The sequence below is a fragment of the Myotis brandtii genome, unplaced genomic scaffold (genome assembly GCF_000412655.1).
Source record: "Myotis brandtii unplaced genomic scaffold, ASM41265v1 scaffold123, whole genome shotgun sequence".
Classification (NCBI taxonomy): Eukaryota; Metazoa; Chordata; class Mammalia; order Chiroptera; family Vespertilionidae; genus Myotis; species Myotis brandtii.
The window spans coordinates 4,132,852-4,142,180 of NW_005354291.1; the positions used below are offsets into that span (position 1 = coordinate 4,132,852).

Genomic DNA, 9,329 nt, shown 5'->3' on the forward strand with positions numbered 1-9,329 from the left:
CCCCTCTCCCAAGCCAGCCCCACCCTTGCCCCTGATGGGCCCCCATCACCCCAATTTGCCCCCCCTCTCCAATCAGAGATAGAGCCGGCCAGCCAACCACCCATGGCCCCTCCCCCAGGCAGCTGGCCCTGATCGACCACCCCCACCCTATTCGAGGGCGGGACCAGCTGGCCCACTGCCCACAGCCCCTCCCCATGGCCAGCCCCACCCCCAATCGGTCCCCCATCCCAATCAGGGGCAGGGCCTGCCCCCTGGCCGGCCTGGCCCTGATCGGGCCCAGATTTGGGTGGGCCAGCAAACTTCCCACTATCTCCTCCTCCCTACAAGCCTGGCCCCAATCCTCCGATTGGGACAGGCCAGCCAGACCCCACCTGTGCACGAATTCGTGCACTGGGCCTCTAGTATACATATAAAAGGCTAATATGCTAAGTGTCCATCTGGGTAATGATGTCACATAACAATGCCAGGCTTCCTCTCCCTAGTGACTAGCCTCCTTGGAATTTCTTCAGCCCAGGAATACAACTTGCTTTATAACCAGGCGGAAACATTTCACATTGTAACCAAATGTCTGTGAAGTGTTTTCCCTTGCCTCATCTCATTTGATCCTCACAGAAGTCTCGGAGTAGATAGATAGGAGACTTGGTGGAATCCTATTTTCTTTTCATTAGCAAGAAAACAGACATTTAGAAAGTTTAGAAACTTGACCTGACTAAAAAGAAGTAAGAAATGGTGGACCTTGAAAATGACTTCAGGTTTTCTCACTGAGCAGAATACTAGTATACTCAAACACTGCTGCAGTTAAATATTTCTCCCTGTGTGACCTACAATAATAATCTGCTTTGTGTTGATATTTACTGCTGTGTTGTCAACAATTACCTGAAAGAGAAGTTGGGGTGCTTCACTGGGCTGGAAAAAGTTTAGCTAATTCAGAAAGCAGGTCGAATTAAGCAAGTTTATTCTATATCTATAAAAGGCTAAGTTGACTCGTGCATGTGCGATACATATAAAGCTCTTGTTGGCACCAATCGCACACATGTGTTTCTATCTGTCATTATTGATCGTGAATTTAGTTGATACTTCTATTATAGAGAAAGGGAGAATAGCGATATTAAAATATTTCTTCTAATTAATTTCCTTTCAATGTGCATGAATCCATGCACTGGGCCACTAATATTATTCATAATCATCAAAAAGTAAAACAACAAAAATGTCTTCCAACTGATGTAAGGGAAGCTATTCAGGAGCTTCTAATATATGTCACTAGAGGCCTGGTGCACGAAATCTGTGTATTCGGGGAGGGGGAGTTCCCTCAGCCTGGCCTGCACCCTCTCACAGTCTGGGAGCCCTTGGGGGATGTCTGACTGCTGGCTACCATGGTGGTGGGAGAAGCTCCCGCCAACACCGCTGCGCTCACCAGCCATGAGTCTGGCTTCTGGCTGAGTGGTGCTCTCCCTGTAGAGTGCACTGACCACCAGGGGGCAACTCCTACGTTGAGCATCAGCCCCCTGGTAGTTAGTGAGCATCATAGCGACTGGTCGTTCCACCATCGGGCTGAAACTGGCTCTCCAACATCCCCCGAGGGATCCCAGATTGCGAGAGGGTGCAGGCCAGTCCGAGGGAACCCACCAGTGCATGATCAGGGCTGGGGAGGGACACAGGAGGTTGGCCAGCTGGGGAGGGACCGCGGGAGGGCTCCAGGGTGTGTCCAGCCCATCTCACTCAGTCCCAATCAGCCAGACCCCAGCAGCAAGGTAACCTACCCAGAGCATCTGTCCCCTGGTAGTCAGTGCATGTCATAGCAAGTGGTTGATCAACCTTAACATATCATTAGCATATTATGCTTTGATTGGTTGAACGGACGACTGGACACTTAGCATATTAGACTTTTGTTATATAGAATTATATAAATAAATGTCAAATGCACATCCAAAAATTCACAGATTGTCACAGAAAAATTGTGAATTTTGCAATATGTATATTTTACCTCAAAAATATTTTTAATTTAAAATCAAGGGGGGAAATACAAACTGTCTGCATTTGAATCCTGACTCTACAATTTGTTATCTGTACAACCTTGTCAATTTACTTAGACTTCTCTGCCTGCAATTCCCAGCAGTAGCAAACTTCTCATCCTTAAAGACAGTTAATATGTCTCTTCTGTAGGCTTGCTCTACCATTTGCCATTCCTATCCAAGTAAAGGGAATTTATGCCTGTATTTTTGTACCTATCACACAGTGTTGTAATTATGTCTTGAATATTTTTCTATTCTCTCATATCATGACTTTGCACAGAAGTCAGATTGTATTTAATTTTATGCTCCAGGTCTTAGTTAATGGCATGACATATGATAGTCTCAATAAATATCTGAATAAATGAATGAATAAAAAATCTATTATGGTTCACTTCAATCCTGGTTACCTGATAACACTGCAGAATGCTCTTAGCTGGTAGCTTAAAATGCCAAGACTAAAGGAGCATCCTAGCAAAAAGTTATCTGGAGTACCTGAGCATGTAAAGTTAATCAACACCGTAGCACATGCTTTTCTTTTTCCGAAGTCAGAATATGCAGGAGGCTGGGGGTCCAGAAAGATAAAAGATGGATTAGTGATCATGTAAGGGTCACAGCAGGTAGAGGAAAAGACTCAATGCAGACTAGTGTAGGCACCTAAGAGAGCCTAGTATGTCAGAGTCAGCTTGCATAAAGGTTTTGTGGAGTCTGTTTCCATAGGCCTGCTGAGAAGCAAGCTTCCACGCTCATTAGTTTTATTAACTTGATCTAAGTTAGATTTGGTCATCTTCAGACTTGACAGCCTGATTTGCCTCTTTCTTGGAAAATTTTGATTGTTTCTTATCATTAATCTGTACAGTGCCCAGATCTGCTTTCACCTTTTTTTCATTCTCCTGAGGTAACCTTGTTTTATGTTTCTGTACACTAGGGAGGTTGAGGAAGGTTACTGCCAGTACAATAGTCAGTGATGGGCCATCTGAGGACGTGGCACGATGCTATGATGGAGGTGTAAGAAAATCTGTGCAGTAGTGAAGAGGCAGAGCACTTGCAGAGACGAGTATTTGCAACATGAATAATTCTGAAAACATGAAATAGTGTGTGTTGGTTTACATGCTCTCAGCAATTGACAAAATATAGCAATGACTCTCAGAGGGTGTTATTCCCAGTGATACCTCTGCTAAGGACATGCTAAGAATAGTCTTTGCTGGGATGAAATAAGCAGTTCTCATGGGAACTTCTAAACATCTCAAGATTCTGGTTCTTTCTATCATCATTTTATTTTTCTGTCAAATAATGCAGTCTATAGAAATTTGGAATTGCATTTTTAACCTGAAGAAGCCCTGCTGTCTTGCAATAGGAGAATAGAGAGTCAATCCCTCATAGTAAGATTCTCTCACCTGTAGTTACTAGGCTAGCGAACCATGCTAAGCCAGCATTTTACAGATATCCTCATCTGGATGAGGTTTTGATTCTCTGACCTATATTAGAGGTCAAACAAGTACTTGGACAGGCAGAATACATATTTAGGAATTAAGGAGCATACAGATTTTAAAATACACACACACACACACACACACACACACAGACACACATATATATATACTAGTGGCCCAGTGCACGAAATTCATGCACGGGGGAGGGGGTATCCCTCAGCCTGGCCTGCACCTCTCCAATCTGGGACAACCCTCTCTCAATCCGGGACTGCTGGCTCCTAACCACTCACCTGCCTGCCTGCCTGATCACCCCTAACCACTCTGCCTGCTGGCCTGATCGCCCCCAACTGCCCCCCTTCCAGCCTGATCACCCCCAACTCCCCCCCTGCCAGCCTTATCACCCCCAACTGACCCCCGCCTGCCTGCTCTCCCCCAACTGCCTTCCATGCCAGCCTGTTTGCCTCCAACTGCCCTCCCCTGCTGGCCTGATCACCCCTAACTGCCTCTGCCTCAGCCCCGCCACCATGGCTTCATCCAGAAGGACGTCCAGAAGGTCTCCCAGAAGGTCTCCCGGTCTAATTAGCATATTACCCTTTTATTAGTATACTAGAGGCCTGGTGCACGAAATTCGTGCACTGGGGTGGGGGTGTCCCTCAGCCCGATATCCTTAGTGTTGCCGTGGAGGTGGGAGAGGCTCCTGCCACTGCCGCTGTGCTCGCCAGCCATGAGCCCGGTTTCTGGCTGAGCGGTGCTCCCCCTGTGGGAGAGCACTGACCACAAGGGGTAAGCTCCTGCATCGAGTGTCTGCCCCCTGGTGGTCAGTGTGCATCATAGCGACCGACCGGTCGTTCTGCTGTTTGGTCAATTTGCATATTAGCCTTTTATTATATAGGATATATACATTGTAGTCCAAACTCTTGCTATTGAATCTCAGGGACTAATGTACTTGAAAAGAAAGGGATACATGTATGCATTATCAGTTTGGACACATTTGTGTAGGTTAATATTCAACTTCTATTTATTCAGTAAAGTATAAAACTTTATTTCTTTCTTCTTAAGCGTTAGGAATGAAAGACAAGTAACATTTTTTTGTCTAGGTAACAGGGGCTAACTGCCATTATTACTATGTAATAAATGACAATATTACATAGTAATATGTAGTTAGGCCTACTTGTAAGATGACTCTGATTTTAAAACAAGTTTATCTTCCAATAAGGATTTTCTTGCTCCAGCTAAATTCACTCACATGTCAATGTGTCTCTGAGCTATGAGCTGTTAGCTACTAGAAATTCTAACAATGAAAGAAATATGTCCACAGGGTTTGAGTTTCACAAGTCAAAGCATTTTTTAAAAATTTTCTGAAATAGAATATTCATGATCTAAGCATTCCCTTGTTTATAAATTGTACCCCTAAAATCAAATAGAACAATAGAGAATTACTGAACTCTAGTTAATGATATGCACACTGAAGTGCCATGTCTGCAACTAATTTGAAATGCATCAAAAATAACAAATTTTGGATGTGTAGCAGTACATATACGTGGTAAATTCAGTATGGTTAACTATTAATCTCAGTGGTAGAATGTTATGGCATGTTTGAAAATTTTTAAATAAAAGTTTGAAGAAGAAAATAAAAGGACTGGCCCGGTCAAAATGGAAAACCAAGGAGAACTCTAATAAGATAGAGCTCAATACGTTATTACCAATAAACTGAAGTCAGATACCAGATTGGCCAAGAAGGGTTGTTGTATCTATGAGATGAGTGTGGAAATCAAATTTCAAGATAAAATCTGAGTTTGAAGGTAGTAAATGTAAACTAGAATGCAAAGACAGGAGAAGTTCTCAGGAGTACTCATGGACAGATGCTACTGTTGTTGGTTTCTTTTCTTATTTTGTTTTCCATAGATTTTGTTCTTGAGAGTATGCTTTTGTCATTTTCTAATCCATTCAAATACTTATTGAGCAGCTATGTAGATACAAAGGTGTCCAAAACATGGTTAAAGAGGTGAGGCAAATGAACAAGTAGAAAGAAAAGTTCACTTAATCACAGCAGTCAAAAGTGCTGTAGGAGATTAAGAGTGAGATTTCTTCCAGTCCAAAAGGGGGCCTGGGTGAATGGCAAATCAGGAAAGGGGACTGAGATTAAAATAGAAGACTTCAGTCTGGACTGTGGGTGATACTTAGTATGAGCTATACTTATCTCTCTTTTTTCTCCATCTTAGGGCTTAATTTACCAGTAGTGCCCAGGATTGTAGAAGGTGCTTTTTCTATACTTGCTTGCATTTTTGTTCTAATGTTTTCTACAGAATTAGGTCCTTTTGGTGGTTTAGGTATTTTTTTCCTGTTTTTTGAAGGATTCTTAACCTTTTGATCTGGGTGTCGATGATTTGGAGTCTTTTCCATACTGGTTTGATTTCTGTGCATTTTTGGCTGGAGTATCTCATATGGATTTCTTTATTGGAGCTTTTTTTCCTACTTCCTCATTCTCAAAATCATCAGCATCAGATCAGGATCATCAGCATCATCTTCATCCTCATCCTCATCCTCATCATTGTCCACATCACCTTCAGCAGTAGCAAGTTTTATTTTTTTTCTGTGGAAACCTGCTACCACTTCCAGGAAAGAACGATTTCCAGACATACCAAGGAGTTTCACATCCTCCTCCTCTTCATCTTCTGTCTCTGCATCTCCCACCACAGCTAAGTGCTATCCACTAATATGCACAGGCCATGAACCCCACTTCAACTGTAAGATCACAGGTGGTTTATTGCAAAGCTACCAAGGCAAAGCATTGACTGTACAGACATTTTCAAGATGCCAATGCTACTTGAATTGGACTGCCCTCATAATTCATTGCTTCTGCTTCAACAATGGACAATTTAGCCTTTGCACCAGCCCCTGAACTGACCATTCATTAAGATAATTAGTATTCATTTTCATCACCACCCACCTTAAAAGCGATAACCTTTGTCAGCCTTTAGTTCACAACTGAAAAGATAGTTCCAGGTTTCAGAGGGCTCATGTCATGCCCTCCAAAATCTTCCATGGGGTGGGAGCACTCACTTAGGTGAGAGAAGGCAGATGGAGATAAAGGACTCCTGTTCCTCAGAACAGACTCACAGGATGGAATTGCACCAGGGCTGCCTTTGTCAATTTTGCATGCAAGGTCTTCTAAACCGAGCAGCTCATAAACATCTGAACAGATTTTTAATGTATCAATATACATTTTTACTGTATATAAAGCATTAAGGCAAATAATCATGCTTTATGATAAGCTTCCAATTGGATATAGCTCAAAATTACACTCTTTCCTTAAAGAATCATTTCAACTGGTAGTAAGTGCTAACAATAAGCAGTTTTCCATGATTACTGGGGGAAAAAAAGTTCTGATTGGAAAAATGTGCTTTCTATAGCATCCTTTGTGTGGTAGTTACATAAATTTTCCTTCATTTTTCATCCATTAATGCACAAAATTGTTAACTTTCTATACTTTTTTGTGGTTGCACATCCTTCCCTGTAAGGTCACATGACCTGGGTAACTCACAGCAAAGGCAGAAACAGGAGTTATGCTGAAAAGGAGGCAGAATTACTCTCCTTAAGTAGCTTTTAGCTACTGAAAAGCTCTAGACTGTTTTGTATTTAGTACAATGTTAGTTTCCTGAGGATAAACCTACATTATATTCATTTTTTCATCCCCATTCCTTGCCTGGCACACAGTTGATTTTCAGTAAATGTAATTAAAATGAATGACTGATATAAAGAGTAAGCAGACAGTGAAAGCATTTGAAAGGGGAAGAATGCAAATTGAGGGAGGAATAGTGCTGAGATTATTAAGCAAATATTTGGTAATAGAAATAAAAGGGAACATATGAAAACTATGTGTAAAAAATGTCTATGGTAAAGTAGGAAAAGAGACCATTAAAACTGAGCAAAGTTTAACTTTGCTGAAACCAATGTTGAAGATTTAAAAGAGGTGTGTTCAATTTAATAAGGCTATTATCTCTTTTCTCTCCCCAAATGCTGTTACCTACTTCTTCCTCCAAGCACCACATTGAATTGAACAAAGAAATGAGCAAAAATTTAAGATAATTATCTGCAGGAGCAGCGAAAACTAGAAAGGTCTCTTCTACAGGCCTGAAAATTTGATTAATTTCTGGGAGATAGGAGGCTTGTCAGCCTTCTAAGATAAGATTGTTGTGCTGTCAGCTCATTATGAAACTCCAGTCAAAGCTGCTCAGTGAAGAAGGGGGCAGCCCACCCCCCCCTGGTCAGTATGTGTGTTAGCGAGCCTGGGCCCTGTGAGAAGTAAGCTGGGAGAGCAATGGGGAGAAATCCAACGGAGGCTGGGAGCCATCAGCCACGATTCAAATCTGACTCTGAGTGAAGGAGGGAGGAAAGAAAGAAAGCAATGTTGGCTGGACACATCATTGACTGAAGTTCAAAGGGAAGTTTGGCAAGGCTGTTGGGGAGCCAAAATTGCTGTCAGAGGAGTCTAACCCAGGAACAGGACTGCCTCTGAATCCTTGCCACCCTCACCCATTGGCAAGACCAGCCTGTGGGAAGTGTGACCTCCGTTAAAAGGTGGCAACGGATGTCAGAAGACAGCAGCTGGGCTCTCAGTGAGCTCTGCTCTCAGCCCTGAGAGGGGCATCTTCGTGACCGGGCAGCCTGCCCTTTGCCTCACTCCACACTTATACAAAGGAGAGCTCTCATTGTCCCAATAGGCTTCTCTTCCTGAGGGAAATGCTGATACTCTCAAGATTTTAAATGTTGGGTAGGAAGATCTGTGAGAACTACAGCTAGCCCCAATCTCTGCAGTTGATCTGGGAGCTGCCATCGTTCCACATTCTCCCTCCTCCACGATTTATTTCAGAGTCGCCTCTTCCTCGCCGAGCACCTTGACAGGTCATGGTGTTCCATGGTGGTATGATCCAAACTTTCACTTCTGAGGGCGGTGACTTCTTGACGCTTTTCTTCCTCTTCTTCTCCTCCTCCTCCTCCTCCTGCTTCTTCTTTTCTTCTTCTTCTTCTTCTTCTTCTTCTTCTTCTTCTTCTTCTTCTTCTCCTTCTTCTTCTTCTTCTTCTTCTTCTTCTCTTTTTCTTTTCTCTAACTTATATGCTTCTTACTCTGGGGTTGCTGCACATGGCCATTCACAGTGACAGTGAGGTAAGGGAGCACCAACAGACGTCCAAGTCAATTCCTCTTTCTGACTCCAATTGTCAGAGCAGCCTATCTCCTCCTGAGGGTCACATTGATTTCCCCTACCTTTAAGGTGACTCCTATGCTTGACAAGGATTTCAGAGTATCCTGGGAGCAGCCACAGCTTGCACATCAATGGTACAGCAAGTAGATGCTTGACATGGCCATGCCTCCTAAGGCACAGCATCTCCTCAGTCAGAATCCTTTGCTTCTTGATCAATGAGACAATTTCTGGCATGATAACAACGATCACTTCTGTGATATGCTTCTGATGTTTTCTTTTTAATTTGCATCTTAATGCCATAAAATTGCTGTGGAATGAACTATGTTTATCCCCTCCTCCCACTGCATGCTCAGCTTGCTGAAAGAAGTAAATAAAATAATGCATGCAAAGAAGATTAGTGCAGGGCACAAAGTAAGAGTAAATAAGTATTGAATCTTTATTCAAATCTTTCCCAATGATAAGCTATAATATACTTATAATGAGCATTTTATTTCATATTGCTATTGTAGCATCTGCTTTTCATTTAATACACAATAGTTGAGGGACACTTTGTTTGTGTGCAGCACTAGGCATGTGCATGATTAAGATGGGGTTGCTTTTAAGACATTTGGAATGGAGCTCTGTGCTCACCAGTCCCTTTTTTATTCTCAGTTTATAAAAATGCTACAGGGGCTCATGTCTCA

The 9,329-nt window shown here is 42.7% G+C and overlaps 1 pseudogene; it reads right to left on the reverse strand.

Annotated features, from left to right (window-relative positions):
• LOC102247600 overlaps positions 1-6,488 on the reverse strand; it is a 15,798-nt pseudogene extending 9,310 nt beyond the window's left edge.
• Between the last annotated feature and the right edge of the window lie 2,841 nt (positions 6,489-9,329).